Raw genomic sequence first — 16,783 nt, forward strand, 5'->3', positions numbered from 1 at the left:
CTTGAAAAATGAAGTAATTCTTCATCATAGCAAGGCTCAGTAATTCAATGATGAAATCCGTGGGCACCGCAACAGGGGCTGGTCTTTTGTCCAAGGCTGAACGCATGACCTCTAATGCGTCCATTTGTGGTATACTGGTGTACAGTGACACTATGTCACACGTTACCAGAAGTTCTTTTGTGGAATTAAAAGGTCTCTCATCAATGAGATTAATGGTTTGAGTGGTGTCTCGTAGGTAAGATCTGGTTTGGAGTGCAATTGGCTTTAAGAAGAAATCAACATACTTGCACAGCGGTTCAAGCATTGGTCCACAGCCAGAGACGATTGGTCTACCTGGGGGATTGGCTAGGTTTTTATGTACTTTAGGAAGTGTGTATATCGTCGCTAATCTGGGAAATTTCTGATTCAGAAATCTAAATTCTTGTTCGCTCAAGAAACCCGACTCCAGACCTTTCTGTGCGACAGTTAAAATATTGTTGGCAAGGTCACGGGAAGGATCACTAGTGAGTTTACGATAGCTGATGCCGTCATTCAGTTGTTTATATATCTCCTGTTTGTATTGGGTAAGATTTTGAATGACAATTGCCCCGCCCTTATCGGCGGGTTTGATGACAACCTCTTTGTTGGTGCTGAGTCCAGTTAGGGCCCTTTTCTCTCCTTGGCTAAGATTCAGCTTGGAAAATTTGCGCACATCCAAAGTTGTATCCACTGCAGAAGTCACAATTTCTTCAAAGGCCAACATTTTATGGCTCTTCGCGTAGGTAGGGGGGAAGAAGGTGGAGGGTTCCCGTAGTCCAGTGATGGATCCAGGCTGTCAGGTAGTTTGATTACGGAAGAAGAATTTTTGTCTTATTTTCCTAAAGAAACGATATAGTTCCGTCTTCAATAAGAATTTATTGGCTGGAGCTGTCGGGACAAAAGAGAGGCCTCTGCTCAGGACTTTCTCTTCCTCTTCTTTTAGGTCATAGTTAGAGATGTTAATCACCGGGTTGGTTGTGAGTAAACCGGGGTTTTGGACTTCTGGTGCTGGAATGATATTCGGGGTGGCAAAGGGGTTCACCAACTGTAGGTGTTCCTGCGAGTAGATATCTCTCCGTGCACTTCGGGACGGAATGTGACCCGTTTCTGGGACTTCCCTCTGTTGCCCTCCCAAGCTCCGGGGTTCTGTTGCTGTCCCCTGGTTTGCCCTCTGGTCCAATTGCCTCGTCCTCGTGGAGGCCGCCATTGTCCGCGACCCTGTTCTAAAAAATGAGGAGGGTATTGTGGAGGATACTGTTGGTAAACAGGTTCTTGTGGTGGGTAATTGTAAGATGTACTGGGCCCAGGTTTACTCTCACTGCCTGAGCTATATGAAGAGTCTGAGAAGGTTGTGAAGTTCCGTCTGTCACGATAGCCCCCGCGATTGCGGTTAATGAACCGGCCCTGGTTGTCTTGTTTATAGTAATCAGGCTGCAGGTATGGATATACGCTCTTTTTATCAAAATTTCGCAGATCCCTGGCTAGCTTCTCCAGTTTTTTGGTTTGGGCTGTAAGATCGAAATCCTTTATTGTGGCTTCCAGAGTGTCCAAGGCCTCTTGGGCTTTAGTGAGGGTGCTATCTCCCAAGATTTCTGCTTTGAGATCTGCAATTTCCTTGCTCAGAGTGACAACCTGTTCAGCAGCAGTCTCGACCCCCAGCACCATCCAGTGCCGGGAGCAATTGTTGGCCACGTAGCTGAACCCCTCTTTAAATTTCGGGACGTCTACAAAAATAGCGGGTTCTATCTTAATTTGCAAACCAACCGGTATAATGTTTTCTTGCAGATACCTCGTGAAAAGGTGTCCATGCAGCCTCGTCCTGATTAGTTTCTTCTCTAATCTCTCTAATCTGGATATCTTGTCTTTTAGGGAAAAGTTGATAGTAGGAACGGAGGTGGATAAGAAGGTTGTGGATAAATCTTTGGTCAACTGATTAATATATTCCTCTGTATATGATAATAGTTCTTGTTCCGCCATGGTACATTGGAACTTAAATCAACAGAAAAACCTCGCAGGTCAAAACCTGCTCAGAATGCATTACACAAAAGTTATTTTTTTAACCATGCAGTCACGGGGACCTGGGCGCTATGTGGTACATAAGAAACAGGGGGTCCCCGCAAGGAAGAAGAATACAATACGAAGTTTGCAAAATAGAAGAGTCAAAACAATTACACGTAATCATGCAACTTTTGCACAGTATTGCAATTTATTAACAACACTGAACATATCAAATAATGACAACTACTGGATATAAATCAAGCAATTTAAGAAGCCCCGAGGAGGGGAAAGGGAGGAAAGGAAAGAGGAGGTGCTCATAGGAGTAAATTACAGAAAAGATTTAGTCATATTAAGTCAGATAAATCAAAATATTAACATACAACAATTGAACATTTCAGATGCAACAACCAGAATTTAAGGACAAAATTGATGTACTTTTTAATGGAGACATTCTACGGTATGAACCACATCAATGGAATTGTCAGGGACATGAGCCGGATGTCTGGGTTTAAACACAAGCCGTCGACGTTTCGACCCCTGTATTGTAGGTCAAGTTAGGTCCTTAGACGGGGTCTTCATCAGGATAAAAACGGGAAAGGAGGTGATGGGGCGCCAATATCGGGAATTTAAAGAATGGGGGGGGGAGGGTTAGACATTCACTAAAAGAGTACAACTATTGTTACACATATGCTAAAGACGTTGTGACAACGGCGTCAAAGTGTTTTATTAACACAATTACCATGGGCAACAGGCCGCAGAGGGCTCTGCTGTAGGAACTCGGGTACACCACTCAGTCGTAGGGGAATATCCGCCGCGAAACCCAAATCGCGAGCTATACAAGAAAAATAAATTAAAAACAGAGGAGAAAGATCATTAATGGACTTGAAAGGGAAAAACCTAGTTATCAAGGGCTCCCTCTAGTATCAAATAGGTGGAATATGCAAGCCTTTGAAGCCTATGGTAGGGATCAAAGAAGGGACTTAGAAAATATACATGTCAATGAATAACTCTAGTATCAAATTGGTAAAGTTATGAACCTTTGAATTCAGAAGATACACATAGGTAATCCTGAATATTGATTCATAATAGTTTCCCGATGGAAAGGTCTGACTAAGTAAAGGTGGTTTAAACAATTCGGACCAACACATAAAGGTGCCGTAGTGCTCACCTTAGTTAAAAACACAGATGGCCTGGGATAACTACAGAACCTGGCTGTAGAAACGGATATCCTAAACACGGTAGACAGAATTTGTCAATATCTGTATCATTTGAAGAGGGGGCATAAGTCCAAATAAAACCGCTGTGGGAAAAAATTGGTCAGTGAACTGGGGTAGCGTACCAAACTTATATTCTAAACGTAAACAGCACTTACTAATCTGAATCGGGACGGATGGACACCGTAGGTGTGCTGGTTTGGGGGGGGTTGCGTGCGGTACTGCAAAGACAAGGTAAGAAAGTCACTAATTCGGCTGACTCGTTCGGGGGTTCTGCCAGAGACCACAATTGCAACGGAAAAAACACTTACTTGATCCTAAATATAATTATAAACAGGACCAGGTAGGGCAAAATTGCTCGATATGTCTCGAACGTCGGTCGCTATGCGGGGAGACAAAAATCGAAAAAGCTGATCCGTTATTCATTACTAGGATCGGCTTACAGACACACAAGATGCCTCATCACTCATCAGCAGGGGAGGCGGGAGAGGAGAGAAACTCACGGTTAGTCGACTCGAAAGACGCCGTCCAGCGGAATGGCGAGAAAGAGGGCGGAGTAGCTTTGATACTACGCGTAGTTTTGGATCACGTGTCCGACATCCCATGAAGAGTGAAGAAATACTTAGCCTGTCACGGCGATCCAATATTATCATTAGTCATACCCTTAGTTGTTGAATATGTTAATTTGATCAATGATATTAAATGAAATAGGAGCAATCATAGGGTTGTGGACATTTACGGTGATGTGCAAATTTAGTCAAAATTCCATAAAGAAATAGAAAAACCGCAAAATTTCTAGAATGACCGTGCAATTCTCAAAACATGAGATTGTAGACGGATTATTTTTCAAAACATGAATTATTAGGCACTCAATATCTTGCAAAGACAGAAGGTAAGTATACATCAAATACTTATTCAATGACAGTAGATGACCTGTTGGGTTGAAAAAGTCAGACATAGACTCGGGCACTTCTCTAACAAGAGAGTGAAGCCGAGTAACAGTATCTTAGTTCATACATTATAGGGTCCAATGAAAATGTTACAGGAGAGATTATTAGCCAAGTGCTGCCAGTTGCGACAGGCTGCTATCTAATTCATTAAGGCCATTTTTAATCGTATCCAAAAGTGACATCCATTTAGCTTCACGTGTGTTCAGTATGGTCATTAAATTGCCCCCCCTCCTGCTAAGGGTTACTTTTTCAACAACCAACCACCTCAGGTCACTTACATCTTGTTTGTCTGTAAGCCGATCCTAGTAATGAATAACGGATCCGCTTTTTCGATTTTTGTCTCCCCGCATAGCGACCGACGTTCGAGACATATCGAGCAATTTTGCCCTACCTGGTCCTGTTTATAATTATATTTAGGATCAAGTAAGTGTTTTTTCCGTTGCAATTGTGGTTTCTGGCAGAACCCCCGAACGAGTCAGCCGAATTAGTGACTTTCTTACCTTGTCTTTGCAGTACCGCACGCAACCCCCCCAAACCAGCACACCTATGGTGTCCATCCATCCCGATTCAGATTAGTAAGTGCTGTTTACGTTTAGAATATAAGTTTGGTACGCTACCCCAGTTCACTGACCAATTTTTTCCCACAGCGGTTTTATTTGGACTTATGCCCCCTCTTCAAATGATACAGATTTTGACAAATTCTGTCTACCGTTTTTAGGATATCCGTTTCTACAGCCAGGTTCTGTAGTTATCCCAGGCCATCTGTGTTTTTAACTAAGGTGAGCACTACGGCACCTTTATGTGTTGGTCCGAATTGTTTAAACCACCTTTACTTAGTCAGACCTTTCCATCGGGAAACTATTATGAATCAATATTCAGGATTACCTATGTGTATCTTCTGAATTCAAAGGTTCATAACTTTACCAATTTGATACTAGAGTTATTCATTGACATGTATATTTTCTAAGTCCCTTCTTTGATCCCTATCATAGGCTTCAAAGGCTTGCATATTTCCACCTATTTGATACTAGAGGGAGCCCTCGATAACTAGGTTTTTCCCTTTCAAGTCCATTAATGATCTTTCTCCTCTGTTTTTAATTTATTTTTCTTGTATAGCTCGCGATTTGGGTTTCGCGGCGGATATTCCCCTACGACTGAGTGGTGTACCCGAGTTCCTACAGCAGAGCCCTCTGCGGCCTGTTGCCCATGGTAATTGTGTTAATAAAACACTTTGACGCCGTTGTCACGACGTCTTTAGCATATGTGTAACAATAGTTGTACTCTTTTAGTGAATGTCTAACCCTCCCCCCCCATTCTTTAAATTCCAGATATTGGCGCCCCATCACCTCCTTTCCCGTTTTTGTCCTGATGAAGACCCCGTCTAAGGACCTAACTTGACCTACAATACAGGGGTCGAAACGTCGACGGCTTGTGTTTAAACCCAGACATCCGGCTCATGTCCCTGACAATTCCATTGATGTGGTTCATACCATAGAATGTCTCCATTAAAAAGTACATCAATTTTGTCCTTAAATTCTGGTTGTTGCATCTGAAATGTTCAATTGTTGTATGTTAATATTTTGATTTATCTGACTTAATATGACTAAATCTTTTCTGTAATTTACTCCTATGAGCACCCCCTCTTTCCTTTCCTCCCTTTCCCCTCCTCGGGGCTTCTTAAATTGCTTGATTTATATCCAGTAGTTGTCATTATTTGATATGTTCAGTGTTATTAATAAATTGCAATACTGTGCAAAAGTTGCATGATTACGTGTAATTGTTTTGACTCTTGTATTTTGCAAACTTCCTATTCTTCTTCCTTGCGGGGACCCCCTGTTTCTTATGTACCACATAGCGCCCAGGTCCCCGTGACTGCAAGGGTAAAAAAAAACCTTTTGTGTAATGCATTCTGAGCAGGTTTTGACCTGCGAGGTTTTTCTGTTGATTTAAGTTCCAATGTACCATGGCGGAACAAGAACTATTATCATATACAGAGGAATATATTAATCAGTTGACCAAAGATTTATCCACAACCTTCTTATCCACCTCCGTTCCTACTATCGACTTTTCCCTAAAAGACAAGATATCCAGATTAGAGAGATTAGAGAAGAAACTAATCAGGACGAGGCTGCATGGACACCTTTTCACGAGGTATCTGCAAGAAAACATAATACCGGTTGGTTTGCAAATTAAGATAGAACCCGCTATTTTTGTAGACGTCCCGAAATTTAAAGAGGGGTTCAGCTACGTGGCCAACAATTGCTCCCGGCACTGGATGGTGCTGGGGGTCGAGACTGCTGCTGAACAGGTTGTCACTCTGAGCAAGGAAATTGCAGATCTCAAAGCAGAAATCTTGGGAGATAGCACCCTCACTAAAGCCCAAGAGGCCTTGGACACTCTGGAAGCCACAATAAAGGATTTCGATCTTACAGCCCAAACCAAAAAACTGGAGAAGCTAGCCAGGGATCTGCGAAATTTTGATAAAAAGAGCGTATATCCATACCTGCAGCCTGATTACTATAAACAAGACAACCAGGGCCGGTTCATTAACCGCAATCGCGGGGGCTATCGGGACAGACGGAACTTCACAACCTTCTCAGACTCTTCATATAACTCAGGCAGTGAGAGTGAACCTGGGCCCAGTACATCTTACAATTACCCACCACAAGAACCTGTTTACCAACAGTATCCTCCACAATACCCTCCTCATTTTTTAGAACAGGGTCGCGGACAATGGCGGCCTCCACGAGGACGAGGCAATTGGACCAGAGGGCAAACCAGGGGACAGCAACAGAACCCCGGAGCTTGGGAGGGCAACAGAGGGAAGTCCCAGAAACGGGTCACATTCCGTCCCGAAGTGCACGGAGAGATATCTACTCGCAGGAACACCTACAGTTGGTGAACCCCTTTGCCACCCCGAATATCATTCCAGCACCAGAAGTCCAAAACCCCGGTTTACTCACAACCAACCCGGTGATTAACATCTCTATCTATGACCTAAAAGAAGAGGAAGAGAAAGTCCTGAGCAGAGGCCTCTCTTTTGTCCCGACAGCTCCAGCCAATAAATTCTTATTGAAGACGGAACTATATTGTTTCTTTAGGAAAATAAGACTAAAATTCTTCTTCCATAATCAAAGTACCCGACAGCCTGGATCCACCACTGGACTACGGGAACCCTCCATCTTCTTCCCCCCTACCTACGCGATGAGCCATAACATTTTGGCCTTTGAAGAAATTGTGACTTCTGCAGTGGATATAAACTTTGGATGTGCGCAAATTTTCCAAGCTGAATCTTAGCCAAGGAGAGAAAAGGGCCCTAACTGGACTCAGCACCAACAAAGAGGTTGTCATCAAACCCGCCGATAAGGGCGGGGCAATTGTCATTCAAAATCTTACCCAATACAAACAGGAGATATATAAACAACTGAATGACGGCATCAGCTATCGTAAACTCACTAGTGATCCTTCCCGTGACCTTGCCAACAATATTTTAACTGTCACACAGAAAGGTCTGGAGTCGGGTTTCTTGAGCGAACAAGAATTTAGATTTCTGAATCAGAAATTTCCCAGATTAGCGACGATATACACACTTCCTAAAGTACATAAAAACCTAGCCAATCCCCCAGGTAGACCAATTGTCTCTGGCTGTGGATCAATGCTTGAACCGCTGTGCAAGTATGTTGATTTCTTCTTAAAGCCGATTGCACTCCAAACCAGATCTTACCTACGAGACACCACTCAAACCATTAATCTCATTGATGAGAGACCTTTTAATTCCACAAAAGAACTTCTGGTAACGTGTGACATAGTGTCACTGTACACCAGTATACCACAAATGGACGCATTAGAGGTCATGCGTTCAGCCTTGGACAAAAGACCAGCCCCGGTTGCGGTGCCCACGGATTTCATCATTGAATTACTGAGCCTTGCTATGATGAAGAATTACTTCATTTTTCAAGACAAATTCTTTTTACAAACTAAGGGAGTGGCGATGGGGGCCACCTTTGCCCCAAATTTGGCAATTATCTTCATGGATCATTTGAGCAACAATTTATATTTTCCAACGACAACCCATTCCAGAAGAATCTTACACTTTGGGTAAGATATATAGATGACGTCTTGTGCATCTGGGATGGCAATAAAGAACACTTGTGTGCCTTTCATTCATGGTTGAATTTGTGCAATCCTAACATCCAGTTCACCATGGAATCTAGCAATGCCAGCATCCCATACTTGGACATCACGATATATGTCAATGATGAACGACTGCAGACAACCCTGTACAGGAAGCCCACCGAGCGAAACTCTCTGCTGCAATATGGTAGCCACCATCCTAGGGGCCTTAAAGACAATTTACCTATTGGCCAATTCCTTAGGTTGAGGAGAAACTGTTCGACCAGAAGCGATTACATCCAAGAATCTGAGGTGTTGTGTGATCGCCTTATCACTCGCGGATATCCTGCTCGGATGGTCAAACGAGCTAGAAAACAGGCGTGGTACAACCCACGGGACATCCTGTTGAATCCAGAGTTGACCAACAAAGGGGAAATGGATCGCATAGTCTGTGTCACGACCTTCTCTACCCTTAGTAATGAGATTAAGCGAATCATCAATAAGAATTGGCACCTTGTGGCAGAAGAAATTGGACACCTGAATCCACCTCTCCACTCTTTCAAACGGGCCAAGAACATAAGAGATATGGTAGTTCACTCCTATTTGGAACCTGCAAGTCAACCCACCATCACTACCTTATGGAACTTACCCAATTTGGTAGGGCACTATAGATGTGGGACATGTACTGCCTGTGAGACAACTATTCAGACCAAAAGTTTTCAACATGGTCAACGCACATATCACCTTAAGCATTACACTAATTGCAACACGGCTTGTGTAATTTACATCGTCATGTGCCCTTGTAAACAGTTATATGTCGGCCAGACCCAGCAAAAGGTCAAAGCGAGGATCTCATCCCATAGCAGTAGAATAAGGTGTAAGGTGACAGGGGCCCCTTTGGTGGACCATTGGCAAAGAAGTGGCCATCAAGTAAGTGACCTGAGGTGGTTGGTTGTTGAAAAAGTAACCCTTAGCAGGAGGGGGGGCAATTTAATGACCATACTGAACACACGTGAAGCTAAATGGATGTCACTTTTGGATACGATTAAAAATGGCCTTAATGAATTAGATAGCAGCCTTTCACAACTGGCAGCACTTGGCTAATAATCTCTCCTGTAACATTTTCATTGGACCCTATAATGTATGAACTAAGATACTGTTACTCGGCTTCACTCTCTTGTTAGAGAAGTGCCCGAGTCTATGTCTGACTTTTTCAACCCAACAGGTCATCTACTGTCATTGAATAAGTATTTGATGTATACTTACCTTCTGTCTTTGCAAGATATTGAGTGCCTAATAATTCATGTTTTGAAAAATAATCCATCTACAATCTCATGTTTTGAGAATTGCACGGTCATTCTAGAAATTTTGCGGTTTTTCTATTTCTTTATGGAATTTTGACTAAATTTGCACATCACCGTAAATGTCCACAACCCCATGATTGCTCCTATTTCATTTAATATCATTGATCAAATTAACATATTCAACAACTAAGGGTATGACTAATGATAATATTGGATCGCCGTGACAGGCCAAGTATTTCTTCACTCTTCATGGGATGTCGGACACGTGATCCAAAACTACGCGTAGTGTCAAAGCTACTCCGCCCTCTTTCTCGCCATTTCGCTGGACGGCGTCTTTCGAGTCGACTAACCGTGAGTTTCTCTCCTCTCCCGCCTCCCCTGCTGATGAGTGATGAGGCATCTTGTTTGTCTGTAAGCCGATCCTAGTAATGAATAACGGATCCGCTTTTTCGATTTTTGTCTCCCCGCATAGCGACCGACGTTCGAGACATATCGAGCAATTTTGCCCTACCTGGTCCTGTTTATAATTATATTTAGGATCAAGTAAGTGTTTTTTCCGTTGCAATTGTGGTCTCTGGCAGAACCACCGAACGAGTCAGCCGAATTAGTGACTTTCTTACCTTGTTTTTGCAGTACCGCACGCAACCCCCCCCAAACCAGCACACCTACAGTGTCCATCCGTCCCGATTCAGATTAGTAAGTGCTGTTTACGTTTAGAATATAAGTTTGGTACGCTACCCCAGTTCACTGACCAATTTTTTCCCACAGCGGTTTTATTTGGACTTATGCCCCCTCTTCAAATGATACAGATATTGACAAATTCTGTCTACCGTGTTTAGGATATCCGTTTCTACAGCCAGGTTCTGTAGTTATCCCAGGCCATCTGTGTTTTTAACTAAGGTGAGCACTACGGCACCTTTATGTGTTGGTACGAATTGTTTAAACCACCTTTACTTAGTCAGACCTTTCCATCGGGAAACTATTATGAATCAATATTCAGGATTACCTATGTGTATCTTCTGAATTCAAAGGTTCATAACTTTACCAATTTGATACTAGAGTTATTCATTGACATGTATATTTTCTAAGTCCCTTCTTTGATCCCTACCATAGGCTTGCATATTTCCACCTATTTGATACTAGAGGGAGCCCTCGATAACTAGGTTTTTCCCTTTCAAGTCCATTAATGATCTTTCTCCTCTGTTTTTAATTTATTTTTCTTGTATAGCTCGCGATTTGGGTTTCGCGGCGGATATTCCCCTACGACTGAGTGGTGTACCCGAGTTCCTACAGCAGAGCCCTCTACGGCCTGTTGCCCATGGTAATTGTGTTAATAAAACACTTTGACGCCGTTGTCACGACGTCTTTAGCATATGTGTAACAATAGTTGTACTCTTTTAGTGAATGTCTAACCCCCCCCCCCATTCTTTAAATTCCAGATATTGGCGCCCCATCACCTCCTTTCCCGTTTTTGTCCTGATGAAGACGCCGTCTAAGGACCTAACTTGACCTACAATACAGGGGTCGAAACGTCGAAGGCTTGTGTTTAAACCCAGACATCCGGCTCATGTCCCTGACAATTCCATTGATGTGGTTCATACCGTAGAATGTCTCCATTAAAAAGTACATCAATTTTGTCCTTAAATTCTGGTTGTTGCATCTGAAATGTTCAATTGTTGTATGTTAATATTTTGATTTATCTGACTTAATATGACTAAATCTTTTCTGTAATTTACTCCTATGAGCACCCCCTCTTTCCTTTCCTCCCTTTCCCCTCCTCGGGGCTTCTTAAATTGCTTGATTTATATCCAGTAGTTGTCATTATTTGATATGTTCAGTGTTGTTAATACATTGCAATACTGTGCAAAAGTTGCATGATTACGTGTAATTGTTTTGACTCTTGTATTTTGCAAACTTCGTATTGTATTCTTCTTCCTTGCGGGGACCCCCTGTTTCTTATGTACCACATAGCGCCCAGGTCCCCGTGACTGCATGGGTAAAAAAAAACCTTTTGTGTAATGCCCTCCTAGGTAGGACATAACAAATGCCGTTTTTGCCTGGTCATTAGGAAACACCGCAGGCTTCGGCATAAAGTGCAGTTTACATTGACCCAAAAATATTTCACATTTCTTAGGGTCTCCAAAGAATCTCTTGGGAGGGGCAAGAGGCAACTGTACCGTCTGTAAAACTTAAATAGTGAAAGGTCCCACTACCCTACGCTCACGTAGTTTGCGAAGTTTGTGCTACTTCACACTACACGAATTGCACGTAGCACAGTGCAAACACGCGAAGCGTAGCGGTAATTTTTTACTTGCTCGCGGTCCTCAAAGTCAAGTTGGCGACTGCGAGCGAGCAAAATGACATCCCGGTGAGACTTTTCCTCGTTCGCGATCAGCAACATCAAGTTGCCGATCGCGAGCGTGGAAAATAAACCTTCCAGCGAGATTCTCAATGCGGGGAGGTCAGGTTTCTCATTGCAAGTGGTCGCATATGCTCACGACCGCTCGCGATAAGAAACTACCAGACCACGTTGAGCAAGCTGCCGCTCGAGTAGAAATCTACTCGAGCGGCTGAAAACGACCGCTTGCACTGTGCAAGAAGCAGTTTGCACTGGTTGCACAGTGGGGACAAGCATCCAGCACTGTGCAATAAGTGCAAACAGCATTTTGCACAGTGCACTACGCGTAGCGCTACTACGCAAACTACACCCAGGGTTAATCACGATAGTGAAGGGTAACCACTGACCTTGGAAGCCAGATACAGCGGGAGCGATGGAAGATGCCAAGTAACCTTTTCCCCTTGTATGGAAGCACCTGCGAGTATAAGCACTCCACAGGCCACAACACTGTAGGGGAAAGGGAAAAGGTTCTGGAGTTGGAGACTTCACTCTTATGGAAGCCCTGTGTTCCCTGTAAATGAGACACAACATAAAACATATGAAGTCACCACCCTATGTACCTGCAACAATATAACTATATGTGAGAAGGCACTTACGTTAAATTTGCCACACTTATCCCTATTCACAAAAAGGCACAAAATACAAAAATAAGGATAAAAGAAAATAAAAGCATTGTTTCAATGACAAGTTCTCAAAAGTATTGCCTAATGAGCAGCAAGACACTGAGCCTATGCCATCCTGCAAGATGAAACAGTTACTGTACTTAGCTCACACGGTGCACTCCTTCAGTGTCTGTGAGGAAATTCAGAGAGAAACAAATGAAAGGTTTGTTTTCACACAACACGATGTTCCAGCGCGTTTAAATGGCAGGCAGGCCAAAAACAGGAAAGAAAATATGCTCCGAGCCTCTCAACGTCTCTCATAGTTAGGGTACAGTTGTCAGCGTTCCAGCGCCACAAAACTGCAGGGGCAAAAGAAACCTGCATTCTAGCGCCACCAATCTGCAGGGCCACCAGGGAAACTTTCCGAGCCGGTTACGGCTCGTAACAGCGCTTCAGAGTGAGTGTCCTGAAACAGACTATGCAGGCAGATAAAGGCTGATTGCTCTTCACTGTGACCTAGGGAAACCCACCCACGGCAGTCTCTTCCGCCTGCGAGTACATCCTGCGGCAGAACGGAGACAAGGGCTCGGTTCTCCAAACAGCGAGATCAGCAGCAAGCGGAAATAGCGGCGGCCATCAGGGTGAATCCAAATAATCACAGGTGACAAGCATCGGCTTCTCAATAGGCAGTGCTTAAGTAGGGAAAGAGAAAAGAGGTAGTACTGAAGCACTCCCTGGGATTATGGGAGGTGTAGTCCACAACGCGCTCTCTTCATATGTCCTTACCCTATCTATGCCAAAACTTGACAATTTCAGACCAAATCCGGGCTCTTGCCATACACTGTGATGCACTTAGGTCTGTGCAACACCCCTGCAGTCTTTTTTATCAATGAAGTGCTGCAGGACTTCCTTGACATCTATATAACAGCTTACATAGATGACATCCTGATTTATTCTTCCTCCACGGAGGAACACATAGAACACGTTTGAGCAGTCTTCCAATTGTTTGTCAAACTGAAAAGGTATGTTTTTCATGCCATGACCATCACATTTATGGGGTAGGCCATTTCCCCCAATGGGATTTCTATGGACCACTCAAAAGTGCAAGCCATGCTCAATTGGGAAGCTCCAAAATCAGTCAAGGAAATCCAAAGATTTCTGGGCTTCGTCAATTTCTACTGGTGGGTAAAACTCATAGGACCTGGGTAACATGTGGTATGTAAAACAGTATGGTCCTACTGGTACATGAGCAATGACAAATACAACATTTAATTTGAGCTTTAGGTCAGCACAAAACAAATTCAAACACAAAAGGCAACAACATAAATGAAATGCACTTAATGAAGAGTCAAACAATGGGATTCAGTTTTTGTGTCAAGATTCATTAGTTATAATTCAGCAAAGGAATACATCAAATTTATTGTATAACGGTTGCTCCAAAAAGAAAAGATGTGTTTCAGATGGTGCTGAAGTGCGCAGTGATATGGAGAAGGTGAAGAAATGATTAATACAAAGGTAGCCTGTCTACAGGATTTAGTACGGTCTCTTATTTCTCCTTGTTTACTAATCAGTCCCGGCTCGTTAGTCTAAAAAAGTCAACGTTTAGACCCGACTGTTGAACAAGGTGACTTAGATCCTAGCATACCGGTCTTCGTCAGGACAGAGAGAAGTGCGATGAAATGTAGGGCAACCTCACAATGGTGCAAACGCTCCATGTGATGCGGGAGGTGTAGAATCAATGTACATTCTCCCCTAGCAATTTTCAAGAATGGTAGGTTTTCGCCTTAAGTGCTAATTAAATGTTGCATTTGTCATTGCTCACGTACCAGTAGGACCCTACTGTTTTATGATCCTGGAAGGTAGCACTCCAGGGGTAGAACAAATCATGGTACCATCAGATTCAAAATGAATAGTCATATTTAACTTGGCCTTAAGATTTCTCCCAAACAAATTGGCTAGGGCAGCTGGCGAGAACAGTAAACAGCCATTGATGTACCTCCCTCCTACTTCCACCTCAACTGGTTTAGTAAAGGAACCCTCAATCTTGAGTGTCCAATGAGCTGTTGGAAATCACAGGGTCTCCCTCTCTAATAAGGATCTTGTTGCTCCTGTATCTATGAGTAATACATACCTTTTGTCATTGAGAGCTACTGTCACAGTGGGTTCCCCATCTGGCCTGTATGTCACTGACAATAATGGAAACATATAAATACTCTGTGGTTACCTACCTTGTGTATTTCCTCACACAGAATTAATCTGGAAAGGATTCCCTCCTCTCACAATGACACCTACTTGTTCACTTTGAGGTGGAGTCACCATTGGGAGTGTTTGGTAGTTTTGCTAAGGCGGCACCTGTTGTGCTTGAGGCATTACTGGTGGCTGCATATTGTGTGATGGCGTCTGAGGCACATAAAGGATTTGCAGATTTGGCTGTGGCTGTACTATTGTGGTTCCTGGCTGACTGTAAACTCCTACTCTTCCATTTTGCTCATCCCATCTCTTAGTTCTGAAGTCTCTAATGAAATGTCCATACCTCTGACAATAATGACCTACTTGATCCATACTTTGATGCCGTAGCCTACCTCTTCCTATTCCTCCTTGTCCTCCTCTAATACTTCCCTTTATCCTTACATTATCCTGTTGTTGAGGGTACTGTTGTCGAGTAGTCACTGGGACCAATCCCACAGATATTGCAGCCATCCGAGTCGTGACTGCCACTTAAGCTCCTTCTATTGCTCCTTTCTTTGCCAACTTTTGCTGCACCAATTTAGCTGCTGATTTTTATGTCACCTCTTGTTTGTCCATTTTTCTTTCATCCTATCAAGGAACTGCGCGGGATCCTCATTTTGCAACATTGATTGAGCCATGAGCGATCTAATGTCTGGCCTATCAGGATACATTTTCCTCAGCTGATCCCAAACCACTGTTCTAACCAAATCAAATGGAGACCAATCATATCTGGTGTCAGTGAGGGCAACGTTTCTCACTCCAGCTTTTCGAAAATCAATGTCTGTTTCATCTTCTATAAGCGAGCTAAGAAGACACTTTATGCAGCCTACTGCCAAGGTGATACCTCCAGTTTGCTGTTCGAAAGCTCTAATCCATTTCCCTGCTCCCTCTGTAAGCAGCGGTAGTCATTTCTTGGGTCCAAGGAACAGAACGAGGTGCCCCAGGTCCCCTGCTTATCAGGGCGCATCTGTAAGGGAGTGGTAGAACGCTGGGGATAGTGCTGTCTAGCATATTTCTGACATACAAAGGAACATTTCAGCATGTAGGGATAATCCCTTTCTAGATCTCCCTCACTAATAAGAATGCAATCCTCAGCATTCGCCATATCATATGGATCAAACAAGCCTTCCCTTCTGTGGTCATGGATTCATCTGTGAGGCTAACCTTTCAGTCCCATCTACTAAATTATCCCCATATGGCACACCACTGTGCCAGCTATTTTCTTCTCCTTCAGCGACTATCTCACTAGGGGTGAGATCTGTGCTGTGCAAAACATATTGAAAATGAATTTGCTGTACTGGTCTATCATGTAGTGTCAATCCTGCAGTGGCCGCACAAGATCCCATCCTGAGGTCTGGGTGGCCATGTGTTCCCTGAAACTGCAATCGCTTGATCTCTGTTGCTCAAGTTTTCCTAACTCTAGAAAGCATTTTCTGCTCTCCTTCTTTAATATCAAGATGATTAGGCAATGGCCTTGCACTCTTTGTGTGATCCAAATCGATAAGGGTTTTTTCTTGAATATTAACATCATAGGTAAGGTGCCTAGCCTTTGGTGGTTGAAGCATTTCATCCATACTATCCACACACTTATGTATATACTCTTCCATTTGTTATTCGCCCAAGTCTTCCCTGAATCTGTCCTGAAAAATGATTGTGATATCCCTCTCTCCTCACTTCCCTTGCCTCTCTTCTACTCTCACTTCGTGATATGGAGAAGTGTGGCTCACTGGTTAGAGGCAGCAGACCCGTAAGCAGAGAACAGCCCGGGACCAGGGTTCGATTCCCGACGCGGCAGGGTCGTGGACCAGGGTCAGCGGACTCGATAATTCTCGCCTCGGTGCCTACTCTAGTCAGAAACCACACTCGGCAACTCTGGGCATCAGCTTGCCTCATCTTCACAACGGCCCCCCAGACCGCCGGGGATGCTTGGTCGCACCTTAGAGATACCCATCAGGGA

Source organism: Lissotriton helveticus, chromosome 11, assembly GCF_964261635.1.
Source record: "Lissotriton helveticus chromosome 11, aLisHel1.1, whole genome shotgun sequence".
NCBI classification, from domain to species: Eukaryota; Metazoa; Chordata; class Amphibia; order Caudata; family Salamandridae; genus Lissotriton; species Lissotriton helveticus.